The sequence below is a fragment of the Rhinatrema bivittatum genome, chromosome 4 (assembly GCF_901001135.1).
Source record: "Rhinatrema bivittatum chromosome 4, aRhiBiv1.1, whole genome shotgun sequence".
Classification (NCBI taxonomy): domain Eukaryota; kingdom Metazoa; phylum Chordata; class Amphibia; order Gymnophiona; family Rhinatrematidae; genus Rhinatrema; species Rhinatrema bivittatum.
The window spans coordinates 301,004,844-301,020,882 of record NC_042618.1 but is presented as its reverse complement, the minus strand read 5'-3'; the positions used below and the strand labels follow the sequence as shown (position 1 = coordinate 301,020,882).

Sequence of the window (16,039 nt, the reverse complement as noted above, 5' to 3'; positions counted from 1 at the left end):
TAGTAACTTCTTTTGTGGCAGGCAGACTAGATTCACCAGATAGTCAATTTCCATAAACTATTCCTCTTGCACATTTATGAAAACTTGGGCACATTTATGTAAGATGGTTTTCTTTGTTCACTGACCAGTGGAGATCATCCTGCATAACACCTATAAAATGATGGTCCTGGACTCGTATTAAATTCATGGCTTGCACTGCTTTGTACCCCAGTATTGACTGATGGTCTTTGTCACCTATCACTACAAATTTCAACTAGAATTTTTTGGTTGTTCCTTAGATTTGTGATCACAAGATCACATGTCCCTAGCTGATATATTGTATTTTTAGGGATACGTTTTAAAATGTTTTACAAATTGTTTGCAAGTGTAACATTTATTTATTTATTTATTTTATTTATTTTATTTAAGGGTTTCTTATATACCGAGGCACGTTTGCAAAACATCACCTCGGTTCACAGTTATGTGTGTTAAGGAGTATTTTGCAAGAGCCCAGAGTATGCACATACTAGCAGAGCTGCAAGTAAATGTGAAACAAAGACAAAAGGCGGTTTAGTGGTGATCCAGAGTGGGATATCTAAGTTCACACGCAAGTTATTTTGTATGCGCTATATACACATTCATTACCAAACTTGTCTGTCTGCTTTTATACCTGCTAATTAAGTCACAGAAGTGAAATTCCATTTGTCTTTTGTCTGCAGCTTTGGGAGGGAGGTCAGGATGAAGTGCTGAAGGGTGCAGGTGACTTGGTGAATCCAAGTACATGCACAAGTATTTACAAAAGAAGAATAAGTGAATTCTTTATAAAATACATGAATGCATATATATCAGCGTTAATACACACCCATATTATAGTTATTACATGATTAAAATATAAGGGCCAGATTTTAGTAGGTACGCCTGATTTTAAAACATGTGCGCACACTCACGCGCACGTTATAAAATCCGGGGTCGGCGCGCACAAGGGAGTTCACATTTGTGCACCTTGCGGGCGCCAAGCCCTAGGGGAGCTCCGATGGCTTTCCCCGTTCCCTCCGAGGCCACTCCGAAATCAGAGCAGCCTCAGAGGGAACTTTCCTTCTGCCCCCCCCCACCTTCCCCTTCCTTCCCCTACCTAACATGCCCCCCAGCCCTACCTAAATCACCCACCCTACCTTTATTTTAAAAGTTGCACCTGCTTTTGGGCAGGCATAGATTGCACGCGCCGGCCAAGTGCTGGCGTGTGATACCCCGGCACGGCCGCTGTGCCGGAGGCCTCGGTCCTGGTCCTGCCCCCACCCCCCGGATCTCCCCACTCACTCCCCGCCCCTTTTTTCAAGCCCCGGGACATGCACGCGTCGCCGGGCCTATGCAAAATAGTCTCGGCGTGCGCAGAAGCAGGTTTAAAAGGGTTATGCGTGTAACCCTTACTTACCCTTTAAAAGGGTTATGCGCGTAACCCTTACTTTTCAAATATATTTATAAATGATCTGGAAAGAAATACGACGAGTGAGGTAATCAAATTTGCAGATGATACAATATAAAAAGATTACTAAAGTATCTAAAGCCTGCTTTCCTGACTTCTTTCTTTAGTCCTTTTGTAGCTGTACTGCTTATACAAAAGCAGTTTCATGACCTTCCAAAGTTCTTACTCTTTCTCTAGCATTTTCAGTTGCTCATGCTAGATCTAACCATTTGAACAGTGAGAGATCTGCTTCCCAGAGGAGCCACTCTCTCAGCTGGTGATTTAGAGGTCAATATTCAGCGAGCTGGTGAGTAGGAAAGTTAATCAGATAACTTTATATGGATATTCAGCAGAATATACCTGGGTAACTTTAGGTCAACAATTTTTTCAACCAGACTTACCTGGCTAAATTTTGACAGATAGCACCAAATAGCAGCACTAAAGTTAAGCCCTACCTCCAGAACACCCTCAACACTGCCTTTATTTTTTGGGGGTAAATTTTGGGTGGGTAAGAACTTACGTGGACAAAACCTAAGTCATGATATTTTATCATGGTGGAGGGGTGGTCCCACAATATTTTGCCCCTCCTCAATAAAATATTTTGTCCATGAGGCAAAAAAACACAGTAGGGGCCTTGAAAACATACAATGGCGGTGCCCAAAGCATGGGACCGCCATCGTTTTAAAGGGCCATGGGGCTCATGTCCTCCCAACAAGAGTCTTAAAAACATAACTGGGGGTCTTTTGAGGCAGTTCCACATAAAACAGTTAAATAAAAAATGGCATCACATGGTAGGGGCAAAGGCTGGTCAGCACCATTTTGGAAACTGGCACTGACTGGTCCCAGGGTGAAGGAGTGCCCTGGGCCGTCTTACTGGCCAACAATGATTTTTTTTTAAAGGTACGGGGGTGTCAGGGAGTCTGCGGTGGAAGCCTCTAAATTACCAAGTAATTTGCTTTGGGGGATGAGGGTGGGAGGAAGGCCCCTACCTATCTATACTTAATATGGAAAGGGAGGTCAGGGGGTAGGGAAGCATTTATTGGACCTGGGGAGCATCGATTGGGCCTGGGTGGCTGCTGGATTAGGGAGGAGTTTGGCTGGATATTTTCTATTTTTTAACTTTATTTTGCAGGGCTGCCTTGAAAGTGTTCTAAGCATCAAAATCACAGAACATATAGAAAGACATGGTTTAATGGAACAAAGTCAGCATGGCTTTACCCAAGGCAAGTCTTGACTCACAAATCTGCTTCACTTTTTTGAAGGAGTTAATAAACATGTGGATAAAGGTGAACCGGTGGATTTTCAGAAGGTGTTTGATAAAGTTCCTCAAGAGAGGCTTCTAGGAAAAGTAAAAAGCCATGGTATAGGTGGCGATGTCCTTTCGTGAAATACAAACTGGCTAAAAGACAGGAAACAGAGAATAGGATTAAATGGACAATTTTCTCAGTGGAAGGGAGTGGGCAGTGGAGTGCCTCAAGGATCTGTATTGGGACCCTTACTTTTCAATATATTTATAAATGATCTGGAAAGAAATACGAGTGAGGTAATCAAATTTGGAGATGATAAAAAATTGTTCAGAGTAGTTAAATCACAAACAGATTGTGATAAATTGCAGATTGTGAAAATTGCAGGAAGACTGGAAAATTGGGCATCGACATGGCAGATGAAATTTAATGTGAATAAGTGCAAGGTGATGCATATAGGGAAAAATAACCCATGCTATAGTTACACAATGTTAGGTTCCATATTAGGTGCTACTACCCAAGAAAGAGATCTAGGCGTCATAGAGGATAACACATTGAAATAGTCAGTTCAGTGCCGCAAACAGCAAACAGAATGTTGGGAATTATTAGGAAGGGAATGGTGAATAAAACAGAAAATGTCATGATGCCTCTGTATCGCTCCATGGTGAGACCCCACCTTGAATACTGTGTACAATTCTGGTCGCCGCATCTCAAAAAAGATATAATTGCGATGGAGAAGGTACAGAGAAGGATGACCAAAATGATAAGGGGAATGGAACAGCTCCCCTATGAGGAAAGACTAAAGAGGTTAGGACATTTCAGCTAGGAGAAGAGAAGGCTGAGGGGGGATATGATAGACGTGTTTAAAATCATGAGCGGTCTAGAACGGGTAGATGTGAATTGGTTATTTAGTCTTTCAGATAATAGAAAGACTAGGGGGCACTCCATGAAGTTAGCATGTGGCACATTTAAAACTAATCAGAGAAAGTTCTTCTTCACTCAACGCACAATTAAACTCTGGAATTTGTTGCCAGAGGATGTGGTTAGTGAAGTTAGTATAGCTGTGTTTAAAAAAGGATTGAATAAGTTCTTGGAGGAGAAGTCCATTACCTGCTATTAACTAAGTTGACTTAGAAAATAGCCACTGCTATTACTAGCAACCATAACATGAAATAAACTTAGGGCCTCATTTATTAAGCATTTTTCCCATAGACACAGAATGAAAGAAAAGCCTTAGTAAATCAGGCCCTTAGTTTCTGGGTACTTGCCAGGTTCTTATGGCCTGGATTGGCCACTGTTGGAAACAGGATGCTGGGCTTGATGGACCCTTGATCTGACCCAGTATGGTGACTTTCTTTAAACTTTTATTTTTGGGAGGGGGGATGGGAATGTGTTGGGCTGCATGGCCCTTTAATTCTACCACAAGAGCACTGGAACCCATGTCAGGATCTTGGTGCTTCTGCAGCAGAATAGCATTTCTGGAAAAGGTATAGATAAAATACCGGTAACATGGCTGAAAAATTTCTAAGTCAGCCACGTTACTTTTTTTATTACATAGGATTAGGTATGAATGAGCTGTTTTGCATGGATTTGCAAAACTCATGCATGCAAATGCCTTGCAAAGCAGCTCACTGTAATAGGGGCTGGTTTCAGGTGCAAATATCACACCATATCATCGCGACAGGGCTATATCAAGCGATATACATTTTTTAATGCATATTATTGCCCTATTGCAACTTGATAAATCTCCCTAATAGTCAATTAGATGGGGTAAAACAAAGTTGCTCATCTGTAACCGGTATTCTCCATAGACAATAGGACAAATCAGTCACACAAGTGGGAGATGAAATCTTATGGCACCAAGATGGAAAAGTTCTCTGAGCTCATAAAAACCTAGAAGACCTTTCTGAGCATGTGGGGACCTTCCTGTACAGCCACCACCGCATGAGTTTCCTCAGTCCTTTCAGCAAGCTAACCTTCAAATTTAAGGGGAGGAAGGTGGAATTCGGTAACTGATTTCTCCTGCTGTCTATGTTACAGGTAAGCGACTTTGCTTCCTTTATGGACAAACAGGACAGAAATCAACTATACAAGCAGGATTGCATTTAAATATTTTTCAAATTTCTATATTCACAGCAGAGCATGCAGCCTGTATTGCAAAAGAGTATGGAGAGGGAGCTGAAGAAAGTAATTAAACAAGCTATTGAGAACTGCATAGCCAAAACTACTGTCTTGATGTGAAACATTTCTAGGCAGTAATGAGCAGAAAGGGTGTGGACAGAAGGCAGCTCTGCAGATATCTTCTATGGAAGCAGAGCGAAGATGGGCTAAGGAAGCTGCAGTAACCCTGATGTGAAGGGCTTTTACTTTACTTTGAAGCTGTTGTCCTGACTGCATATAACAATAAGAGATACAATCAGAAATCAAAGTGGAAAGAGTCCTTTTAGTAATGAACAGCCTTGTTTCAATGTGTTGAAGGAGATGAATAGTTGTGAAGCCTTTCTGTATCATTTTGCTCTTTCCAAAAAGAACAATAACACTCTTCTGCAATCTAATCTCTGAAGAGCCTGTTTGCCCTTATGGATCTGTGGCCTCGGAAAACTGCTGGCAACACAATGGATTGCTTTAAGTAGAATTGAGAGACCATATTTGGTAGAAATTTAAGGTGAGTTTTCAAAACTACTCTAATGTGGAAAATTTGTGTATAAGGAGAGTAAGAGACCAGGGCTTGCAATTCACTTATGCTCCAGGCAGAAGTAAATGGTACAGGAAATAAAACTTTTTAAGTAAAGAATTTTAGATCTGTGGATGTCAAAAGGTTTGAATGGCGTTTCATGAGTTGAACTAGGCCCACAATGAAATCTCACGGAGCAAGGTGATTTTTAATTAGTGGGTTCCGATAACTTAGGCCTTTCATATGTAGCCCAGACCTTAAACCAGGGGTCAGGAACCTTTTTGGCTGAGAGAGCCATAAACGCCACATATTTTAAAATGTAATTCCATGAGAGCCATACAATATGTTTAAAACTAAATACAAGTAAATGTGTGCATTTTATGTAAGATCACACTTTTAAAGTACAATAAGTCTCTGAAAATATTTCACCAGGCCTTAAGACACCAATACATCTCCTATTAGGAAAACGGACCAAGTCAGGCTGCTATAGAGTCCTACACAGAAACTACACGCCAGCAGAAAACCTCACCTGAATCACGTGCTGTCCCTCACCTAACATAGAATAAAGAGACCAAAACGCATAACAAGAAGCATGCAGAAAAAACTGAATTGGAAACTGCAACAAGCCAGAGTCTCTGTATGCAGTGTATGCAGTGTATGCAGTGTAACAAAGGAAAAAAGAAACATCACCCATCGTTATAAAACAAATCAAGAAATATAAAATCATCAGCAGTAAAACTGTACTAACAAAAAGAACATATTTCGAAACAGCTGATGAGTGGAATATCCAATAATTAAAAACTCATATAAAACATTTCCAGATACCAACAAAATATTTCAAAATAGCAGACACAAAGCCCCAGTAATGAAAAATAAGGATACAAAATTTTTTTTGCTCTGCATACCTGGGAACGTTTGATATCAGGTGTCCTGAGATTGTTCTGAATTAGCAGGAGGTGGGGTGGTTTGCTTGGAACTTTCTCCTCTCTCAGTCACATACCAGCGCTCTCTCTCACACTGGCTCTCAATGACACACATGCTCTCAGTACTCACATATACCCATGTTTTTTCTCTCTCACTTATATAGGCTCTTAATTACGCATTTACACACATGCTATCTTTTCACGCTTACACACACACACACAGGCTTTCAATCACATAAATACATGCTGTCTTTTTCTCTCACACACAGACTCTCATTCACATGCTTACAAACATGTCCTCTCTTTCTCTCATTTACACACAGGCTCTCAATCACATACTCACATGCTCCCTCACCTAAATCAGCTCTCAATCACACACAGACACACATGGTCTCTCTCTCTCATTTAAACACAGGCTCTCAATCACATACTCACATGCTCCATCACCTAAACCAGCTCTCAATCACACACAGACACACATGATCTCTCTCTTACTTATACACACAGGCTCTTAATCAACATATACATGATTTCTCTCACACACAAAGGATCTCAATCATACACACATACTCTTTCACACAAACAGGTTTTCAATCACAAACTTACACATACAGGTTCCCAATGGTAAACTTACATTCATGCTCTCTCTCTCACAGGCAGGCTCTCAATCACAGACATACTCTCTTTCACATGTACAGGCTCTCAATCATTCACATACATGCATCTCTCTCACACACACACACACACAAGAGGAAGTGGAGATGCATCTCTCACTCATTCACACACACACACACACACACACACAGGGTCCCCCCCGCGGCCCGGAAGAGGAAGTGGAGAGTATCGGGTGCCTGCGCGGCAAGAAGAGGCCACGCTAGTGCGCTCGGTATCGGCCCGAAGAAAAGAAGACTGCAGCGCGGCTCGGAGGAAAATGAAGAGGTTCAGCCGCGGCCGATGGGACTCCGCCTCCGCGAGGGCTGAAAATGAAGAGGTTAGCGTTGGGAGGAGGCTGCTGCTGCTGCCGCGAGTTCCCGGGGTGGGGGTGGGGGGGAGAGAGAGTGAATGAGCGAGCAAGCTGTGTTTGCTCGCTCATTCACTCTCTCTCTCCCCCACCCCGGGCATCGCTGAGTCCCGATCTGAGGAGGCCGCCGGCACAGAGAAGGAATGGAGAGAACGTCGAGATTGATCCGGGACATGTTTGTACTTCCGGGGTTACTCCTGATTATGAGGGGATCGCTGAGCCGGAGACGCCAAGAACTTTAAACCCCACCGGATGAAAACCTCAATTTGGAGCCTGCAGAGAAAGAAGAGGAAGGTGCAGGAGGAACAGTGAGGTTGGGACAGCAAACCGGAGGGATCACCATCAAACCCGAACTGAGCGGTGTAGCAGGTACGGGAGAGAATGGTGCAGATGACGGAACTAGTGGTGATCCGTCTCATCCCCCTCTGGTGACCCTAGATGGACTCTGGGACCTGGTGGTAGGGTTTAAATTAGAAATGAAAACTGCCTTCCAAAAGCTAGACCATGCTAATGATAAACATCTTCATGATTTTTCTGAAATGAAAGAGAAATTAAGTGACACAAATAACAGGGTCACTCTGCTGGAAAAGAAGATGAAAAGACTCAAGAATTTAAAGCTGTAGTAGCCAAGGACCGAGAAATGCTGGCAAGATGTATAGAGACTCTTGAAAATAATGCTAAGAGTCTACATTTGCATTTATTAAATTTTCCCCGAATAGTAGGAGAAACTCCGTATATTACACTAAAAAAACTTTTCTCTGAGGTTTTGGGTTTTACAGATGTGGATAAGCCAGTTGTGAATACTTGTTACTTTTTACCTATTTCTAGAAGAGTAAATAGAGATTCCAACATACCGTTCCCAAGGTGACGTGACAAATTTTCTAGAGGATTCAGATTTGGTTGTAATTGATAAAGGAACACTGTTGATCTCTCTAATTAAAATTTTTTTATGTAAATAAGATAATGAATGTATACTTTAGGAAATATCCCATACAGTATTATGATTTGAATGTTAAAATATTTCCAGACCTAGCATTAGTGACATAGCAAAGACGAAAACATTTTTTCGCTCTTCGTCAAAATGTAATTGCACTGGGCTACACTTTTTTATTACGTTTTCCCTGCAAATTTTTAGTTAAAAGGAGGGATGAATGTATGCCAGAGCAATTAGCAGGGTTTATAGAATAAAAAAACCACCCTACATCATCCCCAGAGACATAATTATAAAAGAAAGTAGGTCTCTTCTGACCGCCTATCTTAAGTTTTTCTTTTCTAATTGATTATACTTTTTTAAACTCCCATATTCTAGCCCGAGATTGGAATCATTTATGTAAATTAGGATATTACACATAATATTATTTGGTGGAAATTTCTGTAAATTTAAAAATTGGGCTATGTGTGGATATCCGCTGTTTCGGTTATGAACTGGTTTTGGTTTGTAAAATTTTGAAAAGTTATAAATAAAGAATTAAAAAAAGAATTAGAAAAGCTTTGTGAGCTCTGCTGGCTAACCATGTCAATGCTTCTTTAGCATTGGGAACAATCCCAGAGGACTGGAGACAGGAAGATGTAGTTCCTCTTCACAAAAGTGGAAATAAGCAGGAGGCTGGGAACTACATGCCAATTAGTCTGAGCTCTGTGGTGAGCAAATTAACTGAATTGCTGCAGAATCCAATAGATTACAAAATCCAAGGCAGCATGGTAAGTCTTGTCAAACAAATCTGATCAATTTCTTTGATTGGGTGACCAGAGTTGGATCAAGGGAGAGTGCTAGTTATAGGGGTAGATTTTAAAAGGGGCGCGCGGAAGTAGATTTGTTCGCGCAACTTGGCGCGAACAAATCTACTCCCGATTGTATAACATGTGTGCGCTGCCACGCACATGTTATAAAATACAGGGTCAGCGCGCAAGGCTGTGCAAAATTGGCAGCCTATGCGCGCCGAGCCGCGCAGCCATCCTCCATTCCCTCCCAACGGAGCGCACTGTTAACCTGCCCTTGGACGCGTGTTTTCCCTTATCCCGCGCGGATTACTGAATCGGCCTGATACTAACAAGAAGTATATTAATTTCTTTGGCAACACAAATTATCATGACAAAATATTTTCCTGAATCTGAATTGTTTTCCTTGAATCTGAATTGTTTTCCTTGACTGTGATTTTGTTTCATCAGTAGTTTGGTAGTAGTACTCTTTTGTGGCTACAGTTCCATAAGGCCAGATTTTGGTTAACAACACTATCTACTTCAGGACAAGGACCAACTGGGATGGAAGTCAGAAATCCAGGCTTGGTAAATAAAAAGTGATTAATACCAGATGCTATAGGTAGGTGCTAATTAATTTTGATACTTGAGTTTGGCCAGTGCTACTGGTTAAACTCTTGCCTTGTTGCATATTACTAATATGTGAGTATTATGATCAATGATAACAAAAATGAAACAAAAGGAGAATACAGCCAATGCATGCTGCTTTTGCCATATATTTGTTCTGGGTTCACTGTAGAATCATCATGCAGGGGGACTGTAGAGCAGACATTTGGTATTGTTAATCTAATGGAAAATTATGATATAAGTAGGAACCTTTGTTTTCAGTTTTATTTTATTTTCCCAGGAATTTATCAGTGTTTATCACAACAGAAGCAAAAATATTTACTTAGAAAAAAAGATGAGTTGTTATTTTCAACTGTGTTACATTCTCCTTGTTCAGGGAACATTGCTCAAGGAGTAGTACAGGACGGCAGAATGGGACAAAGGGTAGTCTTCTGCCTAGCAAGCCCCCTTCCCTGCAGGTTGGACCTTTGGGTGCTAGGGACCAGAAGAATTCCAGTGCAACAGTACTACATGGTGAGTCTGCAGACAGGCTGGATCAGGCGAAACTGTGGACAGGCTGAACCACACGAAGCTAGGGACAGGCTGGAGCAGGCAAGGCTAAGAACAGGCTGGTAAGGTCTGGAACAAGGCTGGGTCTAGAAGCAAGCACAGGACAAATACTGGGATAGGACACAACACTAGATAAAGACAGGATTGGACCAAGAGAGGACAGGACTGGAACAAGTCATGACAGAATAAGGGCTGAGCAAGGCAATACAGGACACAGAATGAATACGCCCAAAGGCAGCTAGGTAGAAGGCTCATAGGCCATTAGATAGCATAAAAAGGCCAGATAGGCACAAGACAGACCAGAGAGCCTGAGGGCCTCTTGGCAGGATACAAGATAGAATAGGCCTGAAGAACTCAAAACAAGGGGCAAAAGGCCAAAAGCCACAGGGCAAGGCAAGGAGCAGAAGACCAAGAGGCCACAAGGTAAGTAAGGCAAGGAGCAGAAGGCCTGGAGGTCACAATGCAATGTTAGAGAACAAGTAACAAGAAGGCCCAGAGGCCGCAAGGCAAGTTGCCAGAAGGCCTGGGGGCCACAAGGCAAGACAAAGAGCGAAGAAGACAGAGGCCAGGGCAAGGAGCCAAAGGTAATTCCATGAATCGACAAGGTGGCTATGTCAGGGCTGGATTACATAGGGCTGAGACCAGGGCGTAATGAGAACAGAGCAGAAATGTTTGGCCAGCCTGGTGGAGGTGAGACTGCAAGACAGGCTGAGTCATGAAACCGGGGAAGAGATGGTGAGGATAGTTCTGAGCTGAGGTTACTGGGGACCTCTGCTGGTGGGGAGGCATTATAGGGTACGATGAGGATGTGAAGAAGCTGAAATCGTAACACAATGATTTCTCCCATTTTTGCTCTTGTTGTAATAAACACTGATAAATTCCCAAGAAAAATAAAATAAAAACTGAAAATGAAACTATTCTGAAGATCAAAATCGTAGAGCATATAGAAAGATATGATTTAATGGAACACAGTCAACATGGATTTACCCAAGGGACGTCTTGCCTAACAAATCTGCTTCATTTTTTTGAAGGGGTTAATAAACATGTAGATAAAGGTGAACCGGTAGATGTAGTATATTTGGATTTTCAGAAGGCGTTTGACAAAGTCCCTCATGAGAGGCTTCTACGAAAACTAAAAAGTCATTGGATAGGAGGCGATGTCCTTTCGTGGATTACAGACTGGTTAAAGGACAAGAAACAGAGAGTAGGACTGAATGGTCAATTTTCTCAGTGGAAGGGGGTAGACAGTGGAGTGCCTCAGGGATCTGTACTTGGACCGGTGCTTTTCAATATATATATAAATGATCTGGAAAGGAATATGACGAGTGAGGTTATCAGATTTGTGGATGATACAAAATTATTCAGAGTAGTTAAATCACAAGCAGACTGTGATACATTACAGGAGGACCTTGCAAGACTGGAAGATTGGGCATCCAAATGGCAGATGAAATTTAATGTGGACAATTGCAAGGTGTTGCATATAGGGAAAAATAACCCTTGCTGTAGTTACATGATGTTAGGTTCCATATTAGGAGCTACTGCAGCAGTCAAAAAAGCAAACAGAATGTTAGGAATTATTAGGAAGGGGATGTTTAATAAAACGGAAAATGTCATAATGCCTCTATATCGCTCCATGTTGAGACCGCACCTTGAATACTATGTCCAATTCTGGTCGCCACTTCTCAAAAAAGATATAGTTGCGATGGAGAAGGTACAGAGAAGGGCAACCAAAATGATAAAGGGGATGGAACAGCTCCCCTATGAGGAAAGGCCGAAGAGGTTGGGGCTGTTCAGTTTGGAGAAGAGATGGCTAAGGGGGGATATGATAGAGGTCTTTAAGATCATGAGGTCTTGAACGAGTAGATGTGACTTTTACACTTTCGAATAATAGAAGAACTAGGGGGCATTCCATGAAGTTAGCAAGTAGCACATATAAGACTAATCGGAGAAAATTCTTTTTCACTCAACACACAATAAAGCTCTGGAATTTGTTGCCAGAGGATGTGGTTAGTGCAGTTAGTGTAGCTGGGTTCAAAAAAGGTTTGGATAAGTTTTTGGAGGAGAAGTTCATTAATGGCTATTAATCAAGTTTACTTAGGGAATAACCACTGCTATTAATTGCATCAGTAGCATGGGATGTTCTTAGTGTTTGGGTAATTGCCAGGTTCTTGTGGCCTGGTTTGGCCTCTGTTGGAAACAGGATGCTAGGCTTGATGGACCCTTGGTCTGACCCAGCATGGCAATTTCTTATGTTCAAGGGGCACAGCTCCCACCAGAAAACGGAGTCCCAGTAAAGCTGGCACCCACCAATCTATGCATTCCAAATGCTTCATGTTATAGCAAATGAACTCAAGAAGATTCACCATCACATAAGCTATGTTATAATGATGTATGGATGGTGACTGAATGCTTTTTCAAAGTTGTTATTTCTGGGCATGTGCCTGCAGATTGCTAGTTAAGAACATAAGAACATAAGAAATTGCCATGCTGGGTCAGACCAAGGGTCCATCAAGCCCAGCATCCTGTTTCCAACAGAGGCCAAACCAGGCCACAAGAACCTGGCAATTACCCAAACACCTAGAAGATCCCATGCTACTGATGCAATTAATAGCAGTGACTATTCCCTAAGTAAACTTGATTAACAGCAGTTAATGGACTTCTCTTCCAAGAACTTATCCAAACCTTTTTTGAACCCAGCTACACTAACTGCACTAACCACATCCTCTGGCAACAAATTCCAGAGATTTATTGTGCGTTGAGTGAAAAACAATTTTCTCCGATTAGTCTTAAATGTGCTACTTGCTAACTTCATGGAATGCCCCCTAGTCCTTCTATTATTTGAAAGTGTAAATAACCTAGTCACATCTACTCGTTCAAGACCTCTCATGATCTTAAAGACCTCTATGATATCCCCCCTCAGCCGTCTCTTCTCCAAGCTGAACAGCCCTAACCTCTTCAGCCTTTCCTCATAGGGGAGCTGTTCCATCCCCTTTATCATTTTGGTTGCCCTTCTCTGTACCTTCTCCATTGCAACTATATCTTTTTTGAGATACGGCGACCAGAATTGTACACAATATTCAAGGTGTGGTCTCACCATGGAGCGATATAGAGGCATTATGACATTTTCCGTTTTATTAACCATTCCCTTCCTAATAATTCCTAACATTTTATTTGCTTTTTTGACTGCTGCAGCACACTGAGCTGACGATTTCAATGTATTATCTACTATGACGCCTAGATCTCTTTCTTGGGTGGTAGCTCCTAATATGGAACCTAACATCGTGTAACTACAGCTAGGGTTATTTTTCCCTATATGCAACACCTTGCACTTGTCCACATTAAATTTCATCTGCCATTTGGATGCCCAATCTTCCAGTCTTGCAAGGTCCTCCTGTAATGTATCACAGTCTGCTTGTGATTTAACTACTCTGAATAATTTTGTATCATCTGCAAATTTGATAACATCACTCATCGTATTCCTTTCCAGATCATTGATATATATATTGAAAAGCACCGGTCCAAGTACAGATCCCTGAGGCACTCCACTGTTTACCCTTTTCCACTGAGAAAATTGACCATTTAGTCCTACTCTCTGTTTCCTGTCTTTTAACCAGTTTGTAATCCACGAAAGGACATCGCCTCCTATCCCATGACTTTTTAGTTTTCGTAGAAGCCTCTCATGAGGGACTTTGTCAAATGCCTTCTGAAAATCCAAATACACTACATCTACCGGTTCACCTTTATCCACATGTTTATTAACCCCTTCAAAAAAATGAAGCAGGTTTGTTAGGCAAGACTTCCCTTGGGTAAATCCATGTTGACTGTGTCCCAATAAATCATGTCTTTCTATATGCTCTACAATTTTGATCTTGAGGATAGTTTCCACTATTTTTCCCGGCACTGAAGTTAGGCTCACTGGTCTATAGTTAGCCGGATCACCCCTGGAGCCTTTTTTAAATATTGGGGTTACATTGGCCACCCTCCAGTCTTCAGGTACAATGGATGATTTTAATGATAGGTTACAAATTTTAACTAATAGGTCAGAAATTTCATTTTTGAGTTCCTTTAGTACCCTGGGATGCATACCATCCGGTCCAGGTGACTTGCTACTCTTTAGTTTGTCAATCTGGCCTACTACATCTTCCAGGTTGACAGTGATTTCGTTCAGTTCGTCTGACTCATCACCCCTGAAAACCAACTCCGGAACTGGTATCTCCCCAACATCCTCACTAGTAAACACGGAAGCAAAGAATTCATTTAGTCTTTCTGCAATGGCCTTATCTTCCCTAAGAGCCCCTTTAACCCCTCAGTCATCTAATGGTCCAACCGACTCCCTCACAGGTTTCTTGCTTTGGATATATTTAAAAAAGATTTTATTATGAGTTTTTGCCTCTATGGCCAACTTCATTTCAAATTCTCTCTTCGCTTGTTTTATCAATGTTTTACACTTAACTTGACAATGCTTATGTTTTATCCTATTTTCTTCAGATGGATCTTTCTTCCAATTTTTGAAGGATGATTTTTTGGCTAAAATAGCCTCTTTCACCTCACCTTTTAACCATGACGGTAATCGTTTTGCCTTCCTTCCTCCTTTCTTAATGCGTGGAATACATATGGACTGCGCCTCTAGGATTGTATTTTTAAACAATGTCCAAGCCTGTTGAACACTTTTAACCTTTGCAGCTGCACCTTTCAGTTTTTTTCTGACTATTTTCCTCATTTTATCAAAGTTTCCCTTTTGAAAGTTTAGTGTTAGAGCTGCAGATTTACTTATTGTCCCCCTACCAGTTATTAGTTTAAATTTGATCATGTTATGATCACTGTTGCCAAGTGGCCCCACCACCGTTACCTCTCTCACCAAATCCTGTGTTCCACTAAGAATTAAATCTAAAATAGCTCCCTCTCTTGTTGGTTCCTGAACCAATTGCTCCATGAAACAATCATTTATTACATCCAGGAACTTTATATCTCTAGCAAGTCCTGATGTTACATTTACCCAGTCAATATTGGGGTAATTGAAATCTCCCATTATTATTGCACTGCCAAATTGGTTTGCTTCCCTGATTTCTCTTAGCATTTCATCATCTGTCTGACCATTTTGTCCAGGTGGACGGTAGTATACTCCTATCACTATACTCTTACCCAACACACATGGGATTTCTACCCATATAGATTCTACTGAGCATTTAGTCTCTTGTATGATCTTTAGCCTGTTGGACTCTATACCCTCCCGGACATAAAGTGCCACACCCCCACCAAGTTGATCCTCCCTATCATTGCGATATAATTTGTACCCTGATATAGCACTGTCCCATTGGTTATCCTCCTTCCACCAAGTTTCTGTGATGCCAATTATGTCAATCTCATCATTTGCTGCTATACACTCTAACTCTCCCATCTTACTTCTTAGACTTCTGGCATTGGCATATAGACATTTCAAAGTGTGTTTTTTGTTTGTTTTAACAACCTGCTTTTCAGTTGTTTGGGATAATTCGGAAATCATTAGTTTTGGTGATTTTTTACATATAGGCATATGGACTATATTTGCTTTTAATGGAACCTCTCTGTTGGGATGCCCTAACTCTCCTGTTTCATTAGTATCCTTCAAGGATACATTTCTCCGAACCATGCACTGCTGAGTGACTGTCGGCTTTCCCCTTTGTTCTAGTTTAAAAGCTGCTCTATCTCCTTTTTGAAAGTTAGAGCCAGCAGCTTGGTTCCACTCTGGTTAAGGTGGAGCCCATCCTTTCGGAAAAGTCTCCCCTTTCCCCAAAAGTTTCCCCAGTTCCTTACAAAGCTGAATCCCTCTTCCCTACACCATCGTCTCATCCACGCATTGAAACTCTGGAGCTCTGCCTGCCT

The 16,039-nt window shown here is 41.6% G+C and overlaps 1 protein-coding gene across 2 annotated transcripts in view; it reads right to left on the bottom strand.

Moving 5' to 3' along the window:
* DPH6 (diphthamine biosynthesis 6) overlaps window positions 1–16,039 on the bottom strand; it is an 844,298-nt gene that overhangs the window by 16,097 nt on the left and 812,162 nt on the right. The window lies entirely within an intron of this gene.